The following is a 12,200-nucleotide window of genomic DNA, read 5'->3' as shown; positions in this document are numbered from 1 at the left end:
GATGGGTCCTTTGACTCTCCCTGCCCAGGGTTCTTAGCCCGATCTCTGCTCGTGGCCTCGGACTTCTCTGCAGGTCCTGCCATCAGGCTGGGGCAGGGGGACGCTGGGTGTGGGTGGATGGTAGAGTGCCAGCCCTCATTGCTACCAAGGGCTTGAGTGCCATTGAGAGTAAGCAGACTGAAATGAGAAATGATTCCATCAAAAGCAAAGCTTTTAATTTCAAAAGACTACTCCGTGTAGAGGTTAAATCATTCATTAGCTAAGAGATGCTAGCAAGAACATGGGACAGTTTAGAAGGAAAAACAAAACCAAAACAACCAAATCAACAGACTAACTTAATCTCGACCAGCTGGGAACAGGCCGATTGGTTGTTAATAAGGAACATTATTTTGACAATTTAAAAAATTAATGACAATAGAAAGGATGGATGTTGAAAGAACTGCTTCAATCCTGACAATTAGCAGTATCCAGAAGGAAAGGCAGATGAGGAGAGTAGTAAAACAAAACCAGCATCTGAACAAGTAGGCTGAACTTGCTCATTAAGGTTGTATAATTTGGGAAATGGTGCTTATTTTATTCTCTCTCTCTTTTAAAAAAAAAATAATTAGAATAAATGCTGAAATAGAAACATGGATTGGGGTATGTAAAAATCTATTTAAAAGAAGAAATAGGTGGTAAAAATGTGTCCTTCTGCGTAAATTTGCTTTATGTACTTTTTAGTGAAAGTGAAAACTATACAGATTCAAAATGGCAAACAGAATGGAATGATTCATCAATCACATAATTTGATTGAATCAAAAACTGAACAATTTGACATTTTAGCAGCAAGATAAATATATTCAAATTAGATCATACTGTTTAGCCCTAAAAGTATTGTTTTCTCTTGTCTGGGATTGGCCAATACCAAGAATCATGCTTCTTCATATAATATGGTGAAATAAGTGTTTTGATGAGTCTGTCCAGAAAGCATAGTCAAGGGCATGTTGGTGATTTGGTGATGACTGCAAATTTATTGAATGAGCAGTGAGTGCCAGGAACTGTGCTAAATGTTTTGCATGCTTATTCTCAGTTAATCATCATCCCCATTTTACAACTGGGGAAACTGAGACAGCCATAGTATTAAATCACGTGTTGAGTTACATGTTTAGTAAATGGTGGAGATGGGATTTGAACCAAGTAATTTGACTGGAGACCCAATATCCTACTAATTTCAGAGCTGTGTTAAATAAGGGCTGGAGTGAGTAAACCTGGGAGTTACCGTAGCAACCAAAGAAAGGAACTTGAAGGGTGGTTGACATATTCAGCTCCATATCTATCGGCAACACCCACTTTCTTCTTTCTACTCAACTGTTTTTTCTATTGCTAATTTTACAAAGCAAACCAGCTATCCAAATACCCTTGAAACTGACAGGAGACTAGAAAAAAATCTAATCCTGTAAGTATCATTTAATTGTACTTTTTTCCTTTTAGATTTAGTAAGGAAATCATTTCTGAATAGGTTGATCCCTTGGGACACAAACCAAGATCCTGTTTTAAAGACATAGTCCTATGTTGCCCTCTTGTGGAAGAGATAAAAATCTCCTTGGGCTGTCAATTTTAGCACCGTCATGATTCAACCTATTTATTATGTACAGAGATAAATGCAGAATTAAAAAAACAAATTTCATGTTTGAGACATCCCAGTATTTCAAGAGGATCTAAAGACCAGACCCCAGGTTAGAGAAAGAAGTATATTACGAGTCTTACATTTTAAAAGAAAATTTGATGAAAAAGAAACTCTTCATCACATTGTAATGTATTGAACTTTTGTGTTTTGTTTTGTTTTTGTAAAATACACCTTTAACTACAGCCCTTGCTTTCTGAAGGTTTGTGGTCAAGGAAGAAAGGACAAACTGCATCTTTCTAAGGCTATTCCTGTTGCTGTGGAGCCCTCTCTGGTTCCTTTGGAACATACTTAGCTTTTGCCGGCAGGACCCTATCCCCAGTAAACACCCAGTAAACACCTAGTTTCTGGCCCATCATAGGCACGCAGCAAACACTTGCCATGTTGATGTTTTCCTTCTTGTGTCCTATAACTAATCAACTGTTGCTATATAACTGTGCAGATAACTCTGTTTTATCAATGAGTGAAATGAGATTTCTCCAAGGCGAGTCAGTTTCCAGGATTTTAAAATAAAAAGTCCCTTGCTTTTCACAGGGCCTAAAATTCCATTAGAACAACTCACCTTTTTAAGTGTTACCCTTCAAGCATATCCTATTAAAATGTTCACACTTTATAGGAACATTAACCTCGTGCTGTTAGGTCTAAGTTTGACTTGGTCAAGGGCAGCCTAAACCCTTGGGTACTACAGGGATCTTGAAAGGTGACCGGTTGAGTTCTGGAAAGAAAATATTAGAATTTCTCTTATGGTCTGGCCGGCATGGCTCAGTGGTTGAGCATCGACCTATGAACCAGGAGGTCATGGTTTGATTCCAGGTCAGGGCACATGCCTGGGTTGTGGGCTCAATCCCCAGTGTTGGGCATACAGGAGGCAGCTGATCAATGATTATCTCTCATTATTGATGTTTCTGTCTCTCTCTCCCTCTCCCTTCCTCTCTGAAGCCAATTAAAAAAGAAAAGAAAAGAAAAGAAAAACTATGCTAACACCTAGCCCCGAAGCCACGATAATAACCGTATTCTGGTCTACTCAGGTCTGGCTTCCTCTTCACCTTAATCTCCTGGTCACCCTCTTGACAAAGGGCTCTCACCCCAGCACCTCTGTGCTGAGAGACCTCCCTGAGGAGTTCTCACTCTTCATATTGACAAATGCTGATGCTGAGTCCATGTTTAGTGTGGAATCTCTCTCGTTGATCTTTGCAGAGGGCTTTGCTTACCTCCCGTCATACTCATTCATCTGAAGAGTGGTTTGGCTTTTAGAAATCGCTGAGTGCTTGTCCATCAGGGTTCTGTTGGCAGGCTGTGTTCTCTCTGCTCAGTGGGGAGAAGGAAAGATTTTATTTTGCTACCTTTTGTGAGAAGAGTCACTTTCTTATAGTAATGACAGTGATAATCATGGTCACATGTACTGAATGCTTTCTATTGGATGCAAGGCACCCGGCTTACCCCTCATACTGGTGTGGGCAGGGCCTGAATACTAAAGGAGGCCATTCCATATGTCTACACACTCAAAAGTTAGATATTGAGCAAACTGTCTATTAAATACTATGCATAACCCATGGACACAGACAATAGGGTGGTGTAGGCCTGGGGCAGGGGGGCCAGGGCAGGCTAGAAGGGGTCAATGGGGGAAATAGGGGAACATATGTAATACCTTCAATAATAAAGATTTAATTAAAAAATAAAATAATTTTATTAAATATATACATACATACATACATACAATGTTCTTTCCTCTTACCTTGTCAAATGTGGCTTCACAACAACCCGGAAGAAGAGGTTCACATGTAGAAATCTTAGATTCCCTCGAGTTCCATGCCCGAATGTGTCAGTGTGAGAAGTGGCCTCCAGGCTGCTTCCCTTCCTCCCACGTCCTACTGTGTCTGCACCATGAGGGGCTTTGCACACATGTTTGTGGACATTTGGCCCATACATCCAAGTACATGCCCTCCCACTTCACAAATAGCCGGCCCTTCAGGTCATCCTCTGACCTAGGAGAGTACACTCCCACAAGCAGCCAGAAGACAGCCAGGTCATTCCAGGCTCTCAGATACCTGGATGGCCCAAAAGGGAGGATGGGGTGATGTGTCCTGGGTGGGCATGTCCCCCTGATCCTACAAAATCTTCGCTCTATAAGAAAAAGGAACATCCATGTGGGGCCCTAGATTACTTTCTATGTATTTGACTTACTCAGTCTTTACAACAAGTCTATGAAATAGGTACCATTTAACAGATGGGGAAGCTGGGGCTTAGGGAGATTAGGTAGCCTGTCCAAGGCCAAAAGACTACTAAGTGGCAGAGTTATTTTATCTTTATTGAGTAGAGAATATAGAGGAACTCTACCTTCAATAAAAAATGTTTTCCTTCTTGTGTCCTATAACTAATCAACCGTTGCTATATAACTGTGCAGATAACTCTGTTTTATCAATGAGTGAAATGAGATTTCTCCAAGGCGAGTCAGTTTCCAGGATTTTAAAATAAAAAGTCCCTGGCTTTTCACAGGGCCTAAAATTCCATTAGAACAACTCACCTTTTTAAGTGTTACCCTTCAAGCATATCCTATTAAAATGTTCACACTTTATAGGAACATTAACCTCGTGCTGTTAGGTCTAAGTTTGACTTGGTCAAGGGCAGCCTAAACCCTTGGGTACTACAGGGATCTTGAAAGGTGACCGGTTGAGTTCTGGAAAGAAAATATTAGAATTTCTCTTATGGTCTGGCCGGCATGGCTCAGTGGTTGAGCATCGACCTATGAACCAGGAGGTCATGGTTTGATTCCAGGTCAGGGCACATGCCTGGGTTGTGGGCTCAATCCCCAGTGTTGGGCATACAGGAGGCAGCTGATCAATGATTATCTCTCATTATTGATGTTTCTGTCTCTCTCTCCCTCTCCCTTCCTCTCTGAAGCCAATTAAAAAAGAAAAGAAAAGAAAAGAAAAACTATGCTAACACCTAGCCCCGAAGCCACGATAATAACCGTATTCTGGTCTACTCAGGTCTGGCTTCCTCTTCACCTTAATCTCCTGGTCACCCTCTTGCCAAAGGGCTCTCACCCCAGCACCTCTGTGCTGAGAGACCTCCCTGAGGAGTTCTCACTCTTCATATTGACAAATGCTGATGCTGAGTCCATGTTTAGTGTGGAATCTCTCTCGTTGATCTTTGCAGAGGGCTTTGCTTACCTCCCGTCATACTCATTCATCTGAAGAGTGGTTTGGCTTTTAGAAATCGCTGAGTGCTTGTCCATTAGGGTTCTGTTGGCAGGCTGTGTTCTCTCTGCTCAGTGGGGGGAAGGAAAGATTTTATTTTGCTACCTTTTGTGAGAAGAGTCACTTTCTTATAGTAATGACAGTGATAATCATGGTCACATGTACTGAATGCTTTCTATTGGATGCAAGGCACCCGGCTTACCCCTCATACTGGTGTGGGCAGGGCCTGAATACTAAAGGAGGCCATTCCATATGTCTACACACTCAAAAGTTAGATATTGAGCAAACTGTCTATTAAATACTATGCATAACCCATGGACACAGACAATAGGGTGGTGTAGGCCTGGGGCAGGGGGGCCAGGGCAGGCTAGAAGGGGTCAATGGGGGAAATAGGGGAACATATGTAATACCTTCAATAATAAAGATTTAATTAAAAAATAAAATAATTTTATTAAATATATACATACATACATACATACAATGTTCTTTCCTCTTACCTTGTCAAATGTGGCTTCACAACAACCCGGAAGAAGAGGTTCACATGTAGAAATCTTAGATTCCCTCGAGTTCCATGCCCGAATGTGTCAGTGTGAGAAGTGGCCTCCAGGCTGCTTCCCTTCCTCCCACGTCCTACTGTGTCTGCACCATGAGGGGCTTTGCACACATGTTTGTGGACATTTGGCCCATACATCCAAGTACATGCCCTCCCACTTCACAAATAGCCGGCCCTTCAGGTCATCCTCTGACCTAGGAGAGTACACTCCCACAAGCAGCCAGAAGACAGCCAGGTCATTCCAGGCTCTCAGATACCTGGATGGCCCAAAAGGGAGGATGGGGTGATGTGTCCTGGGTGGGCATGTCCCCCTGATCCTACAAAATCTTCGCTCTATAAGAAAAAGGAACATCCATGTGGGGCCCTAGATTACTTTCTATGTATTTGACTTACTCAGTCTTTACAACAAGTCTATGAAATAGGTACCATTTAACAGATGGGGAAGCTGGGGCTTAGGGAGATTAGGTAGCCTGTCCAAGGCCAAAAGACTACTAAGTGGCAGAGTAAGGATTACAATTTGGGCAGACTGGCTCCAGAATTTTTTCTTCTGAACTGAAAGGGTTTCCCCATCACACCATTCCATGGCACTTTCTGTGCAGCACTATGAATCCCTCCTCCCCACAGTGGAACTCAGGAATCGTCTGTTTGACTCTACAAGCACTTGATAAAGTTGTTGTTATGGACTTTCCTCGTTCTTGGCATCACCTGAGCCTCCTTTAGTAGTAAAATTAAGGTATCTCTAAGATACTTTCCAGCTCTAGAATCCTGTGATTCTTAAAGGGAGATTATTACAATTTCCTAAGCCTGAACAATGTTCTAGAAAGTATATCTGAAGGTAACACAAAACTACTAAAAATTAAGAAGTAGTAATAATAATTATTGTTATTGTTATTACAGGAACCTACCTACCATGAGACCAACACACATATTTAATGTTTTAAAACACAAATTAATATCTTCTATAGGAACCTCCCATTACTCTTACTAGGAAACACTGCACAGATTTTAGAGAAGGCACATTACTTTGCCTATGGGTCCACTTAGGAAGAATCTGTAATGATGTTAGATTTCAGTGATCCAGATCTGACAACTAGATGTTACCCCTATTATAATCGACTTAAAACATTTAAAATGTATTGAAAGCAACATGTTGTTAGCTATATGACTGATTTTTCATTCTCTCTCTTTGAGATTAGAGGCCTCATTTAAGAGTTTGAATAGGGGCTTTATTATAAGCCACACTATGACAAAATTATTACCAGGAGCACACAAAAAAAGAATTATTTACCAGGGCTAATGTTTGCATTAGGAATGTCAAATGAAGTGCTGAAGTTGGAGATGCCTGTGCACTGCATAGAGTCATAGCGGTTACACCTGAAAGACAGACTCTCTGGGTATCTAGGGATACTTTTCAGAATGGGTTCTTTTCAAACGTGGGTTAAAGAGGCCTTTTCTTACTTATCTGACCTGGTTATTTTATCTTTATTGAGTAGAGAATATAGAGGAACTCTACCTTCAATAAAAAAAATCATGGAAACTTTTCATTGTTTTGATCTTCTCTTAGACTGTAGTGTCTACTACAACTCAATAGATAGAGCGTCTTTATCCTTTGTTAAAAATGTTTGACAGGAGATGGGGAAAAACACTTTAAAAGTTCTTTTCTCCACAAATGACTGATACTTTCTCATTCCCTTTAGCCCTAGCATTTTATGTCTTCCAATGTGACTGGTATAGTTTACCCAAAGTGGTTAGTATTCCTATAAAAACATTAAACTTAGGATAGCTTCTGTATAATAGACTAACAACATTAAGTTTAATTTAAAAATTAATCTTTCCTTCTATGAATAAGAAATAACTTCTGCTCTAAAAATGACTGGCATGTAAGGAATCAAATAGAAAGAAGTGATTAGTATGATAATATATAGGAAATCAACATGCAGCAGCCAAGTAAAATGAGTCAAACTTTGTTATTTTTAATGGCTTTATTGAGATACAATTTGCATACCTCATTAACATAGTGTTATGAGTTTTACTCTTGCTTGTCAAGATTGCTTATTTCCAAAGGGTATTATTAAGTCTTACTTTACACTTTCTTCAAAAAGAAGTTAGTATATACTGCCATTTGGTAATAACATTTGTATAAAGCTTTGCAAATGAACTCTTTGCACACATATATTCTGTTTCATTCTCACAACTATCCGGGTGAGGCTTGTTATACTTTATTGAATGAGTGGACTAAGATCAGAGGTTTAGTGATTTGCCTGAGGTAACACTGTAAGTGGCAGGCCCACAACTTATTCCTCCAGCTCATTTAACTAAAAGGGCAATCTGGGGTAGCATTAGTTATATTAAAGATAACTGAGAAAACGAACATATCACATTACATCCATTTCATTTGTTTAGGAGACTCCTTTCAGATACTCTCACGTTTTCTCAGGAAAATGTCCCTTTCTCTCTGGACCAGTGGTTCTCAACCTTCCTAATGCCGCGACCCTTTAATACAGTTCCTCATGTTGTGGTGACCCCCAACCATAAAATTATTTTCGTTGCTACTTCATAACTGTAATTTTGCTACTGTTATGAATCATAATGTAAATATCTGATATGCAGGATGTATTTTCATTGTTACAAATTGAACATAATTAAAGCATAGTGATTAATCACAAAAACAATATGTAATTATATATGTGTTTTCCGATGGTCTTAGGCGATCCCTGTGAAAGGGTCGTTCAACCCCCAAAGGGGTCGAGACCCACAGGTTGGTGACCCACAGGTTGAGAACCACTGGTCTAAATGCTTTCCTGCACCTACTCTTTTATTCCATAAACTGGTGTGGAACACGCTTTCAATTTATCTTTACTTATCTCAAGTCTTTCTTTATTTCCTATTTGCTCCATGAAGTCTTTCCTGACTTATTATAGCTGAAAAGCTCCCCACTGCTGAATTTTTATTTAGAATTTATTGTCTCTATGTAACTCATTAGCACTGGCTTATGGGATGGCATTATTATTACGTATTTTTAAGAAATATGTTTTTATTGATTTTTTAGAGAGAGAGAAAGGGAGCAGGACAGAGAGATAGAAACATCAACGAGAGAGATGGCTGTCTCCTGCATGCCCCTACTGGGGATCGAGCCCGCAACTGGGGCATGTGCCCTGACCTAGAATTGAACCGGTGGTCTCTTGGTTCCTGGGTTGACATTCAATCGCTGAGCCATGCAGGCCGGGCTGGCATGGCATTATTGATCATCTATATTTTTGCTTACGTCTCAAATCTTTTTCAGACCATGTTTTTTGCTTATTTGTTGTTGTTGCAGTGTGCTTATCGGCTAGTTCAGTGCCACCTCACATATTTGTAGATCCCGTTTCCCTAAGAAAGAAGGATGAGACCAGTTCACACCCACTTCACTGCTGCAGGCAGCAACTGCTTGTCCATACTCTGGCACTTCTAATCTTCCTGATGCTTTCCTACCACTCAGAGAGCTGTATTGGAAGCTTGGGGGAGTTAAAGAACGGAGTAAGCGATTACACTGAGAGAAGGGAAAGGGAAAGGACACGCTCCAAATGCCCCTCCTATCACCCTTTTTTGCAGTCTTTGTGTCTCAGGGATTTTGAAGTGGCCACATTTGAAAACAGCCTACTTCTACAATACAGTGGAATTCATAGTTCACTCCGAGTAAGAGAAATGTCCCGGCTTCTGCGTCAGGGCCAAGGTTGGTGGTTCATGGCTTTAACACCTTCCCACTTACAAAGTCTAGTTACCCTTAAACTAGGGGCTCAGTGCACGAATTCGTGCACCTTGAAAGGAACTGTGGGCCATGAGGCTGCGGTGGGCACAGGGGCGGGTCTCGACCCATCCTCCATGCCCTCGCCCGGCCCCTCCTGCCAGCAGCCCCACTCCCGCCACTGCTGCCGCTCCCACGCACTGATGGCACCGGCCCCACTTGCACCCACTGACAGTGTGGAGCGACGGGACCGGCACCAGCAGCAGGTGAGAATGGTGGCTGCTGCCCTCAGTTGCCCCTCAGGAGTAGGGGGAGGTGGAGAAGCCCTCAGGGGTGATCTGGGCCAGCAGCTGCCACTCACACCCGCTAAAGGTGCCATGCAGTTGGGGTGTGAGCAGGGCCAGCGCCGGCAGCAGGTGCAAGCGCCGGGCGGGACCACAGCGCAGGAGCAAAGAATTTTCAGTAACCACCAGAGGCTTGCCCTGATGACAGCAATCGGTGCCCCACCTTGGTCTGGCACCCCCGCTCACCTGCTCCACCATCCCACTGTAGCCGACACCGCCATGTTCCATGCTTTGCTGCCTGCTGCTGATGTTCCGCGTGCACCCCCTGGTGGTCAGCGCACGTCATAGCGACCAGTTGTTTGGTTGTTCTGCCATTCTGTCTATTTGCATATCAGGGTTATATATATATAGATTAGAGGCCTGGTGCATGAAATTCGTGTGGGGGGGAGGGGTGTCCCTCAGCCCGGCCTGCACCCTCTCCAATCTGGGACCCATCTGGGGATGTCCGACTCACAATCCGGGACTGCTGGCTCCTAACTGCTCGCCTGCCTGCCTGATTGCCCCTAACCACTTCTGCCTGCCTGCCTGATTGCCCCTAACCACTCCCCTGCCGACCTGATTGCTCCCAACTGCCCTCCCCTGCCACGACCCGCCTCTTCCACTGAGACCTGCCTCCTCCGCCCCACATGGAGCCATGGGACCCCCAGGCCTCACCATGCAGAGGGCCCGCTGGGCCCCGCCTCCGCTGTGCACACAGCCATCTTGTGACAGCCATCTTGTGAGGGCCATTTTGTGATGTTGTGAGGGCGTGATGATCACTTAGGCCAGCGGTTCTCAACCTGTGGGTCGCGACCCCTTTGGGGGTCGAACGACCCTTTCATAGGGGTCACCTAAGACCATCGGAAAACATATATAATTACATATTGTTTTTGTGATTAATCACTATGCTTTAATTATGTTCAATTTGTAACAATGAAATTGGGGGTCACCACAACATGAGGAACTGTATTAAAGGGTCGCGGCATTAGGAAGGTTGAGAACCACTGACTTAGGCTATTATTAGTATAGATACCCAAGTCCTCTAACTTAGGAGGCGGCTCATGGGAAGGCGCTGGTTCTTACATAGCATTTTCTTTACACCTGGCAGACCTGCAGTTTAACAGAACAAAACCCATTTGAATAAAAAAGAAAACTGAAGTGGGAAATAAATTTGGACTTGAATCAGCTATCGTAACCCTCAGGGATTGGTGCAGAAGAAAACTCTTGAGGTGGGCCGTAGAGATGGTCTCTACTCCAACGCCATTGCTCTTTCCATAGATGCAAACGCACGCACGCGAGCAGGCCACCTCTGTCAGCAGGGAACGCTGGGCGCTGGCAAGGGGTCGCCCCAGGTGCTGCTGCCTCTCCTCAGTGGGAGAACCGCACGTGCCGTGGGTAGCGGCCTCACTGCGGCCCCCTCTGGGCGCGAGGAATCCTGGGACTTGTGGCCTGGCTGCGCGAGCTCCCCGACTGAGCCGGCGTTCAGGGGACTACACTTCCCAGGATGCATCGGGGAAGAGGGCAACCTGAGCCGGGAGAAGGAGGGGCGGCCCCTGAGCCCTGGTGCAGCGCCGCGGTTTCCAAGTGCGGCGATCTACCCTAGTAACCCACCGCCAGGGTTCCCGAAAGCGGCTCTGTGGCCCCGCCTCCTGAGCCCGGGCTGGACGAGGAACCTGTCTCCACTGCGTCCAGTGACGAAGCCCACCCTCGGGTGCGGGAGGCGGGGAGGGGAGGGCAGGCAGAGGATTTCGCTCGCCCGTGGCGGCACCGGCTCGGAGCAGAGGTTAGAGGCGGAGAGAAGCGGGGATGCTCTGAGGGAGAGGCTGGATCGGGTGTGGGAGTCCCGCACGCCACCAGGGCGGCAGTGCTCGCGTGTGTGCGTGCGCGCGCGTGCGTGTGGGGGGCTCGCGGTCCCCAGTGTTTTCGCGGGCGTCCCCGCCCCACGCTGGGCTAGAGGTGGGACCCCGTAACTAGCTAGCGCAGACCTTCCTGGGGAGAGGCACACGAGTTTTTGCCACTTGTTAATTATTTAGGGTTTCTTTTGACCTGGAGCATTAGAAGGTAAAGCGCTCCTGCCAACAGCTGCACTAGTGTCTCGTTTCCTCCGATTCACAAAAATCTTTTATGACGCTTGCAATTGGAGTTGGTGATTAGTAAGAACTGCTAAGTTCTTTACGGTGTTCCCGGCCCAGAGAGGGTGCACGGAGGATATGAATTTTAAGCACATACATAACAACTAATTGGAGCATCTAAAAAAAAAATGACCACTGCATATTCGCCCTGGCTTCATGGGGAAACAGCAAATGTTCTTTCAAATCCTATCAGCAACAACCAGCCAGCAGCATTTAGGTCATATTTCATATTATTACGGAGATGAATTTGCGGGGGGGGGGGGGAAGAAAGGAGTAATTGACAATTAAAAAAAAACTTGTAGTTTGTGGATAATTTTCTTGGACTGGGCGACTTACGCAAAAAAATTGTTTCTTTCTCCCTCGCTCTTGCATCTCGGATATAGACCGTCGGTTTCGGATCCGAGGATGGTGATGGCAAAGCTTAGCCGCGTTCCGTGTCAAATCAAAGCCGTCACAGAATAAATCCCGCCGCCTGCCGGGAAGCCCCCGCGCACTGCAAACTTCAGGGAGAGAACCGGGTAATCAGTGCTCGGATATGCGGATCCCTGCTTTAAGAGGCGGGGTGACCCCCCCAAGAACCCGAAGCCTGCAGGTGCAGTGAGGCC

Source organism: Myotis brandtii, unplaced genomic scaffold, assembly GCF_000412655.1.
Source record: "Myotis brandtii unplaced genomic scaffold, ASM41265v1 scaffold84, whole genome shotgun sequence".
NCBI lineage: Eukaryota > Metazoa > Chordata > Mammalia > Chiroptera > Vespertilionidae > Myotis > Myotis brandtii.
The sequence above is the reverse complement of the archived record's forward strand: the minus strand, read 5'-3'. Positions refer to the sequence as shown.